This window comes from Equus caballus, chromosome 3, assembly GCF_041296265.1.
Source record: "Equus caballus isolate H_3958 breed thoroughbred chromosome 3, TB-T2T, whole genome shotgun sequence".
Lineage (NCBI taxonomy): Eukaryota > Metazoa > Chordata > Mammalia > Perissodactyla > Equidae > Equus > Equus caballus.
This window is the reverse complement of record NC_091686.1, coordinates 123,303,498-123,314,276: the sequence shown is the minus strand read 5'-3', so window position 1 is coordinate 123,314,276 and position 10,779 is coordinate 123,303,498. Positions and strand designations below refer to the sequence as shown.

General features: G+C 41.2%; 1 protein-coding gene across 5 annotated transcripts in view; it reads left to right on the top strand.

Annotated features, from left to right (window-relative positions):
• The window catches only part of GRK4 (G protein-coupled receptor kinase 4), a 134,293-nt gene that overhangs the window by 650 nt on the left and 122,864 nt on the right, over positions 1-10,779 (top strand). The gene's annotated exons all lie outside the window — the stretch shown is intronic.

Genomic DNA, 10,779 nt, shown 5'->3' with positions numbered 1-10,779 from the left:
GTGAGTGCACGGCGCCGCCCCACCCTGCCGCGGAACCCTGCCGCTGCGAAACCCAGGCCCCCCGCGGAACCCCTTAGCCGGCCGCGGAACCCTTACCCCTGCAAGACCCAGAACTTCGGAGGAACCGCGACCCTCACCACTACCCCGATCCCCGGCAGAACCCCGACCCGGCCCGGGAACCCAGATCTCCTGCGGAACCTTGACTCTGCCGTGGAACCCCGATCCCCAGCGGAAGCCCTACCCAGGGTCCGCGCTGCCTCACTCTTGGGAGTGGTCGGTCAGCGAGTGGTCCGTTTAGGCTGCCCGAAGGTGTAGGCTGCCCCGTCCCCTCCCTGCACCCCTTCAGCACCTCCAGACCCAAGTGAAGGTAGCCTGCACTCTGCTCGTTAGTCTGAGCCTGGTTCCTAGTCCTGCTCCGTCCGCGCAACCTCGAGTCGCAGTGATGCTTCAGCACCAGGCGAGCCGTGTCCTGTCCAGAGAGGGAGGAAGCCAGACCACCGAGAGAAGCCAGCAAAGAAGAACCGTGCTTTTGTGGTCTTTGGAAGACGAAGAAGAGAATCCTGTAAACTACCCTGGGCGAAAACCTTCCATTAGTGTTTTTAGACTATTTTAACATAGCTTCTTGGTTTTGAGGTTTGATCTGAAGCTTTATGGAGTGTAGGGTGGATTTTAGCATGACCCAGTGACAGATTAAATAAATTAGTAAAAATTCACCCTTATATCAGTGTAAAAGCAGCAGTTGGCCCAGCACTTCTGCTTGGAAATGCCTGGAGTAAAGTCCTCTGTCTTGGGCTGTGTACCCCTCTCTCTTGCCTCCCAAGAGATCAGAGAGCTGGCGACAGAGCCGCCATCTGGAGTTCTTCAGCCCCTTCGCTCCACGGAGTCGGTGATGGAGCAGCTGCTTCGTTTTTGTGCTGGGAACAGGGTAAATTCCGGCTGTAGGTACCACACTGGCCGGCGCTGCAAATTTAAAGGCCATCTGGAAGGAGTATTTTCTGCCCGATCCACCGGGGCTTCAGGGTTCCGTCCTGGGCGCAGATGTTGACAAAGTGGTGCTCCTGGGTGACGTGGGATGCTGTTGAGAAGCATCAATAAACTCATCTTGTGATTGAAATAGTGAATAACGTTCTGTTAGAGAAATTAATCTGGAACCCCATTATTTCAGACCTTGGCTTTTGTTTCCTTTTTAAGCTTTCTCCCTTCCCATTTGTGTCCTAAGTGCTTTTCAAGAGGAAACATCTTGATTAGAGCTACTGGTTTCTCAACACCTTGCAGACCCTGAGTCAGAAACACTGTACAGCAATTCTTGAAGTAACGGTGAGTGGTACAGAGAATTAGATACCAAAGTTAGGGTTTAAGTGGAAGGATCTGAAATTAAGAAGTAGTGAACTTTTGTGTTGTAAAGTGTTTCTTATATTAAAGGTTAAAAATAAAGGTCTCATCTTTTCAATATTTTTTGTGCACTACTCAAGTTATTTGGAATGGAAGAACTGAGGTTGGGTGGGAAGAAAACCAGGTCTTATTTTCCGTGAAGGCGGTGGGGAGTCCTGAGAGCAGTACTCACATCTGTTTCAGTGGAGCATTTGTTGGTGCCTAGTGTCCCTCACTCTGAGCTCCAGACAGGTGACAGAAGTGAATCGTCCTCCATGGAAATCAGGTCTGACCAAGGCTAAACCTGTGCTCTTTCTACTCTACCTTCATATCTAGGTATAATGTACAAAAAGGGAAAGGTGCATCAAGCAGACTTCCTTATAATGCCGTAGAGACGAGGTAAACATAAGTGCTCTGTAAGTGCTAAATAACATAAACTCTGTGTTATCTGCCATAAAGCTTAGGACCACAGTGATAGTTTCAAAAAAGAGTTTTAAATTTTGTTGCCAAAGGTATTAATTCCTGGTGGTGTGACTCATGAGGTCTGCCCGAGTCAGCAGAGAGTGTTTACTCCTGTGTTCAGAAAGCGTCGTTGTATCAGTCTGGTTAATGCTTAGAGAAGTTGAATAGGAAATATCAGAAAGCATATATGCTGAGGGTTAGTTAAAATTTAGAGTCATTTTCCCAAGTTGAAAACTGTATTTGTTTATTTGCTTTAGAAGCTTATAGAGTACTTCCCAAGAAATGTTTTCTTGGACACATGTCTGCTCATGGCCAGCTCCTCATTTAATCTCTCTGGCTCATGTTTTGGAAAATTAAATTTTGTAATGAGTGGTCATATCACAATAGTTATATGTTTGCCCTGGCAGTTGCAATGTTGGTTTAATATTAATGAGTCCAATCATTTTCCAGATTTTTTTCAAATAAAATCAGTCTCTCTCTTTTGGGTCTCAAACAGAAGATTGTTTCCTCCCTTTCAGGAGTGTTGGCAGATGATGCTGCATTGAAAAAGTTTGTGTGTCACTATGCTAGGCATGCTTTAAGGAAGCATGAAATGATCATGTTAATAAAATAAAACAAAAACCACTGCTTTTTTTTAAATTTAGAATTTTTTTTCCTGTGTAATACATTTGTTAAGCAATTTGTGACTTTTAATCACTTTAAATAATAAGCTTAAGTTGTTTCACATCGTACTTCTGAGATTTTAACCCCATTTTATCTCTTGGAGAAGTTGGCAGCATAAATGCAGAGGGAGGAATGTATGGTATGTACATGTATGTGTCTATGTAAATCATATGTATGATTTCATGTGGACTTGATCTTATATAGCAATTCCATTCTGATTTCAGGCTATCGTGTTACCTGCCAGTTTGTTTAGCACCTCAAGCATAGTTAGTATTCCTGTTATCATCAGTGCTCTCTCTTGCTGAGGCTTCCTCCCCAGGACTTTTGGTTACAAGGAGTTTCTAGAAGTAGCTTATAAACCCTTTGATTCCAGAGGTATAGTAGCCAACATTTTTGTTTCCTTCATTGCACTTAATTTGTTACCACACTCAAGAGCTGTGTAATGCCTTTTTGTAGTATAAATGAACAGCTTTTGTGTTGCTGTGGACCCATGCTTGTATGTTTACTATTCCAACTTTCTGTGCAGTGGGCCCTTCTTGCTTTTTTTCTCGTTCAGTTCTTTCTGTCCTTCAGGGTCCGGTTTACCTTCTTTTTCGTAGCTTTCTTCTAGCTCAGAGGCGCTCTCTGTACTCTGGGAATTTGGAACTTGGGGTTCATAATACAGCATAGTCCATGATTCTTTCTTAGGCTAAATTGTAATCTGTGTAAGTGCAGGGCATAGCTGTTATCTTTATTTTTGTTTCTTTCAGTGCTAGCCATATAATTGGCATTTAGTAAACAATTGGAGATTAAGGGGGCAATTTGTTATTTTGTTAAAAACAAGAAAGAGAAGGTGAAATATATTTCAAAAACAAAAGGGTTGGGTGGATATGGAGGACTAAAGTGTATTCCAACTTTGGCTGTAGTGCCTAGCGGTTGATGAGAGTAGCTAACATTAGTGAGGGTTTGCCCTGTCCAGGCAGTGTGCTACATTCTGTGTGGGCATTATCCCAGCTGATTCTTTGTCCCCTTCTCCTAATCTGTAAAAACTGCCTGGTGATGATTCTACTTCAGGGATGACATGGCCCAGTGCTTGGCGCTTAGAAAGTGCTCAGTAAATAACAGTAGGAGTTGTGGTTGTAGATTTTGTTGTCATGTCCAGGGTTGTGATGAAGAGCTGGCACTTTAACATTGCAGTTGTGATCATTTAATTGACCTTGAACCTGGTTCTTTGTCTCTAGTCTGTTCTCATTCTTAGATTTCGCAAAAGCATAGCTTTCTTCTTCCTGAATCCCCATGTGCGGAAGGTCCTTGAATCTCATTTTACTTTGAGCTTTGTTTTTTCTGGTGTCCATTTCTTTGTCTCTGTCTTCACCCTTCAGATGGTCCTCTGCATCTCTTAAGTTGACTGAGGGCAGGAGTTCCCTGGCTGGTCTCTTTACTTCTGGACTTTCTTCCCCTTTATCATCCCCAATGCTGCTAGAACACTCTTTGTAAAACACAGATTTGTTCTCTTTAATCTCTTGTTTTAAATTTGGCCCTGGACCTCCTTTCCAGGTCAAGTATAGACCTCTTAGTGCATCAGGGCCAAGGGTCCTGCCAGACCCCACTGACTTATGCTCTCTCCTTGTCCACCTGGAGCTGAGTGTGGCACACCACTTCATGCCTCCAGGCTTTTCCCTTCCTGCCTGGCAAAGTCTTGTTCTTCCTTCATGTTCCAGCTCAAGTGTCTTTTCCGAAGAACCTCTGCTCCCCCATCCCTTGTGCTACTGTGGTGCCCAGGATAAGCTGTTGCTGCTCTGGGCACACTCGGGGGAAGCTCTGGTCTCCCCTTCTGTGTCACCAGCATCCTGCATCATGCTAGCACCCAGTATATGCTCTACAAATGCCAACTGATGGCTGAAAGACAGAAGAGCACATCTCAGGAATTTTTTCAATATGGTGATAATCAGAAATTAAAGTTTTGAAATCAGCTCTCTTTTTAGACTAGTGGTCTGGAAATAGAGAGCAAAAACTGAGATTTTATTTAACTTTGGAATGTCACTTGGCTCCGTACTTATAAATGGTAAGTGCTTTTTATTTCATTTTAAATCTAATATTTTTATTGTTTTTATTAAATCAGTATTAAAATGTTTAATTATACCTATAATGCAACCTATAGTTCCTCTCTCAATATTTATATATTTATCACTAGCAAAGACAACAGGGTCAATCAGAACTAGTTATGATGTTAGCAAAAGGCCAGGGATATGTGTTTTCCTTTCTGGGTGTAAACCATTTGTTTTTGCCAAATTGAAAGCAAGTTCCTAGTTCCAAGAACAGGTGGCATTGTCACCTTTGCTGCCCCCTTACTCTAGTGCTGATTTATGTCACTTCCTGGCAGAGACATTGTGCTTGAACATTTGCGTTGTAAACCTAGATCTTTTTTTGTGAGTGTTGTTTTGAAAAACAATGCTAGCACATTCATGTGCACTGGATATGTGTGGGTGACCCATCCACTGAACTGGTGGTGTCCTTTCCTGACCTCTTGGGGCAGGTTTTATTATCACCTCTGACAGACAAGGTTAAGATAAGGGTAGTGACTTGCTCAAGGCCACGCTGCTAGTAAGTGGGAGTGTTCAGGTTCAAACTCAGGTCTGTCTGGCCCCAAAGACCATGCTCTAACCAGCTATGAAATGCTTGTTGAAAGACTTTCTGTATCCTGCTTTTAATGGAAATGGGTTGATATTTTATCTTTAGCTTCTGGCATGAAATTAGCTTTCTAGATGTGGTAATGTGGGTCTTTGGCTGGTTGGACAGTGTGAAAGCACAGATGAAAGAAGTTGGGATGTGGCAGGGAAGGTGGAGGCACAGTATTCTCCTCTGACAAGGGAGGAATCCAGAGACATCATCTGTGTTCAAAGAACAAGAACTAAAGAGCCGACAGTGTTGTTCTAACTTAAAGAGGAAGCCAGTACAAGAACTGAAAATGACGGTAACATTTTGGGGATAGGTGTAGGGCCTTACTGACATCGCTCTGAATCTAGAAGAATGGGATCTGGAGCCCCTCTCTGCTCCCTATTTTTAACAGATTTGCCTCCCATGCTGGCGGTCTTTCTTTCATGTTCTCGATTGGGTTAAACAACACATTCTTGAAGGACAGCCTCCTCATTGCCCCTCCATAGAACTGAGGACAGAATCATTTGCAAACTGCTTCTCTTCTACTTCTTTAAAAGAACATTTCTAAATAATTCATAATTTTAAAAATCAGAGAATAGAAGTACTTATGACTAGAAGCTCTAGCCCTCCCCATTCTACTCCTCCTACTATAGACTGAATGTTTGTGTCTCCACAAAATTGCTGTGTTGAAATCTAATCCCCAGTGTGATGGTATTTGGAAGTGATTAGGTCATGAAGGTGGAGCCCTCATGAATGGGATTAGTGCCCTTATAAAAGAGACCCCAGAGAGCTCTCTTGCCCCTTCCACCATATGAGGACATAGTAAGAAGATGGCCATCTGTGAACAAGGAAGCGGGTCCTCACCAGACACCGAATCTGCCCACATCTTGATCGTGGACTTCCAGCGTCCAAAACTATGAGAAATGAATGTCTGTTGTTTATAAGCTGCTCAGTCTATGGTATTTTGCTATAGCAGCCCGAACAGACTAAGACACTCCCCAGGTATGGCCACATTGATTCTTTTCACGGTTTCTGTTTTAGTTATTCTGGTGATTACTGTTGCATTTCTAAAGAATAGTGTTTATCAATTTAGGCTTCTATTACCATTATGCTGTTAGATGAAGAGATAGCTTGCTTAAACCAACTGCTCCATTTTCTTTCCCCTTATCCATGTAGTTATATCACTCTTGTAAATTCTTGTATTGGTTATCTTTATAACTTAAAAAATTAAGCTTAGGTCTTTCATTCTTGTTTTCTTCCGATGATGATAATTTGAGCCAAAATGTTTTATGATAAAAAAGAAAAAATGTTTTTTGATGCTTGAAACATTGATAAACATTTATAATTTAATGTGAATGTAGTTTCTATAATTATGAAAAGCATCAAATTGTAGAAAATAATATAACAAACACCCCAGTGTCCACTGCCCAACAAATCTTAACATTTTGCCGTATTTCCTTTCTTTTCTTTTAAGAAATAAACATTACAGGAGTGATATCAGCATCATGGTGGAGTGAGCTGTTCCCTTAGTCCCTCCCTCCTAAGATACAACCAAAAGGACATTCATTAACCAACAGAGGATACCCATGCAGCACAATAGGACGTCAGAGAGATCCACACAGCCATATTTCTGAAGGTGGGGGTACTGGATCCCTGGGAAGCAGTGGAAGGAGGTGAGCAGATCTCCTCCCCATCTGCAGCGGCAGTGATCTAGATCACTGGTTTTCATGCAGTGGCTGGAGCATGACCCTAAGAGGAGGTGGGGGAACAGGCAGGCCTCCCTGTGAAGGCTTTTACTTTCAGAGTTGCATCGCAGCTCACAGGAATGCTCCACGCTGAGGCAGCTCAACCACCACATGGGTGCCTCCACCAAGCCCAGCCACCCAGGAGGGCCCCCAGTGAGTGCAGAGCAGGCTCGCACATGCAAAAGAAAGACCCCTCCCCTCCCGCCTGGTGCAGTAGCTTGGCCAGTCAGCCAGGGCAGCAGATATGCAACAGAGTGTCTGTGCCTATGTGTGTGACCTGCCAGGCAGTGGTGATCAGTGGGCAGATGCAGATGAGCCCTATTGGCACAAATTCCAGCGGACAGGCAGAACATCCACTGGACACGGCAGGTTCAGAAAACACAGCTCCTACCCCCACTTCCCCCACAAGTGGAGGCGGGTGGAATCTGTGACCAGATACTATCACTATGTGTTGGCAAAGGTCCACTTCATCAAACACCATGAAGAAATATGTTAACACTCCAGATCAGAAGGAAAATGACAAGTCTCCCAGAAACCTGTCCTGAAGTTGTAGAAATTTATGATCTAAGTGACAGACAATTCAAAATAATTATCATAGAGACACTCAATGAGTTACAAGAAAACTCAGAAAGACAGTTCAGTGAATTCAGGAAAAAATTAATGAGCAGAAGGAATTCTTCAAAAAAGAGATTGAAACTCTAAAGAAAAAAACCCCAAACAAATGCTGGAGATGAAGAACACAATGAGATAAAAAACAGCCTAAAATGTCTGGCCCAGTGGCGTAGTCGTTAAGTTCACATGCTCTGCTGTGGCGGCCCAGGGTTCGTGGGTTCAGATCCCAGGCAGGGACTCACACACTGCTCATAGAGCCATGCTGTGGTGGCATCCCACATACAAAATAGAATAAGATTGGCATGGATGTTAGCAACTATCTTCCTCAAGCAAAACAGGAAGATTGGCCACAGATGTTAGCTCATGGCTAGTCTTACACACACACACACACAAAACCAGTCTAGGAACTTTTAAAAAATAGAGCTGATGTTATGGATTATGTTATGTTATGTAATTTAGAGGACATAAATATAGAAACGCTTCAGGTGGAGGAGAGAGAAATAAGACTGAAATAAAATGAAGAAATTCTTTGAGAAATATTCAACTCAAGTAGGAAATACAACATAAGGATTATAGGTATTCTAGAGAAAGAAGAAAGGGAGAAAGGAGCAGAGAGCTTGTTCAAAGAAATAATAGCTGAGAACTTCCAAAATTTGGGGAAGGAACTGGACTTACAAGTATTTGAAGCCAATAGAACTCTACTTATGTCAATATAAAAAGACCTTCTCCAAGGCTATAATAATAGTAAAACTGGTAGAAGTCAATGACAAGAAATATTAAAGGCAGCAAGGCATGAGAGAATAATCTACAAAGTAACCCCTGTCAGGCTTTCAGTGGCTTTCACAACAGAAACTTTACAGGATAAGAGAGAGTGGAATGATATATTCAAAGTACTGAAGGACTAAAACTTTCAGCCAAGAATACTCTATCCAGAAAAACAATCTTTCAGATACCATGGAGAAATAAAACTTTGCCAAATAAACTAAAGCTAAGGGAGTTCATTGGCACAAGATCCCCCCCTACAAGAAATGATCAAGAATGTCCTCATACCTAAAACAAAAAGAAGAAGGTTTACAAAGCCCTGAGCAAAGAGATAAATAGGCAGGCAAAAAACAGAAAATTGCAGCTATCAGAATAGGTCAGCAAACACTTAACTATAACATAAAAGATAAAGGGAAGGAAAGCATCAAAAATAACTATAAATACTTCATTTAAATCACAAACTCACAACACAAAAGAGAATAATTTGTGACAACAATAACTTAGGGAAGAGGAAAGGGATGGAACTTGCTTAGGCTAATGGAGGTAAGAGGCTATCAGAAAATGAACTGTCTCATCCGTGAGATGTTTTATACAAACCTCATGGTAACCACTAAACAGAAAATCAGAACAGAGACACAAATGAGAAATAAAGAGAAAACCATCATAGAAAATAACCAAACTAAAGAGGCAGTTGGAAATACATGAGAAACTAGGGAAACATAGAACAACTGGAAAAGAAGAGGTAAAATGGCAGTGATAAGCCCTCATATATCAATAATGACTCTAAATGTAAATGGATTGAATTCTCCAATAAAAAGACACAGGGTGGCTGGATGGATTAAAAAACAAGACCCAACAATATGGTGCCTCCAGGAAATGCATATCAGCTCTAAAAACAAACACATGCTCAGAGTGCAGGGTTGGAAGATGATATTCCAAGCAAATAGCAAGCAAAAGAAAGCAAGTGTTGCTAAACTTCTATCAGACAAAGCAGACTTCAAGATAAAAAAGGCAAAGAGAGACAAAGAGGGGCAGTATATAATGATAAAAGGGACATTCTACCAGGAGGACATAACACTTATGAATCTATATGCACCTAACACAGAAGCACCAAAGTATATAAAGCCACTCTTACCAGACCTAAAAGGAAAAGTTAACAGCGGCACAATAATAGTAGAGGACCTCAACACCCCACTTACATCAATGGATAGATCATCCAGACAGAAAGTCAACAAGAAAATAGTGGAATTAGTTGAAAAACTAGACCAGATGGACTTAATAGATGTATATAGAACACTCCATCCCAAAACGGCAGAATACACATTCTTCTGAAGTGCAGATGGAACATTTTCTAGTATAGACCATGTGTTGGGGAACAAGGCAAGCCTCAATAAATTGAAGAAGATTGAAATCATATCAAGCATCTTTTCCAAGCATAATGCTATGAAACTAAAAATCAACTACAAGAAAAAAAGGTGTGAAAGTCATAAATATGTGGAGACTAAACAACATGTTATTGAACAACCATTGGATCAATGAAGAAATCAATGGAGAAATAAAAAATATCTGGATACAAATGAAAATGAAAATGCATCATGCTAACTCTTCTGAGATGCAGCAAAAGCAATTCTAACAGGGAAATTCATAGCAGTACAGGCCCACCTCAACAAACAAGAAAAGTCTCAAGTAATCTTAAACTACACCTAACAGAACTAGAAAAAGAAGAATAAACAAAGCCCAAAGTCAGCAGAGGCCAGGAAATAATAAAAATGAGAGCAGAAATAAATGAAATAGAGACCAAAAAAACAGTAGAAAGGATCAGTGAAACTAAGACATGGTTCTTTGAGAATAAAAACAAAATTGGCAAACCCTTAGCCAGACTCACTAAGAAGAGAGAAAGCTCAATAAAAGTAGAAATGAAAGAGGAGAAATTACAATGTATGCCACAAAAATACAAAGGATTATAAGAGATACTATGAAAATATATATGCCAACAAATTGGACAATCTAGAAGAAATGGATATATTCTTGGACTCATACAACCTCCCAAAACTGAATGAAGAAGAAATAGAGAATCTGAAGAGACCAATTACAAGTAAAGAGGTTGAAACAGTAATCAAAAACCTCACAAAAAACAAAAGTCTAGGACCAGATGGCTTCTCTGGAGAATAATACCAAACATTAAAAGAAGATTTAATACCTATCCTTCTCAAACTATTCAAAAAAACTGAAGACGACAGAATGCTTCCTAACTCATTCTCTGAGCCCAACATCACCCTGACCCCAAAGCCAGACAAGGACAACAGAAAAGAAGGAACATTACAGGTCAATATTGCTGATAAACATACATGCAAAAATCCTCAACAAAATATTGGTAAACCAAATACAGCAATACATTAAAAGGATCATACACCATGAGCAAGTGGGATTTATACAAGGGACTCAGGGATGGTTCAACATCCACAAATCAATCAACGTGATGTGCCATGTTAACAAAATGAGGAATAAAAATCACATCATCATCTCA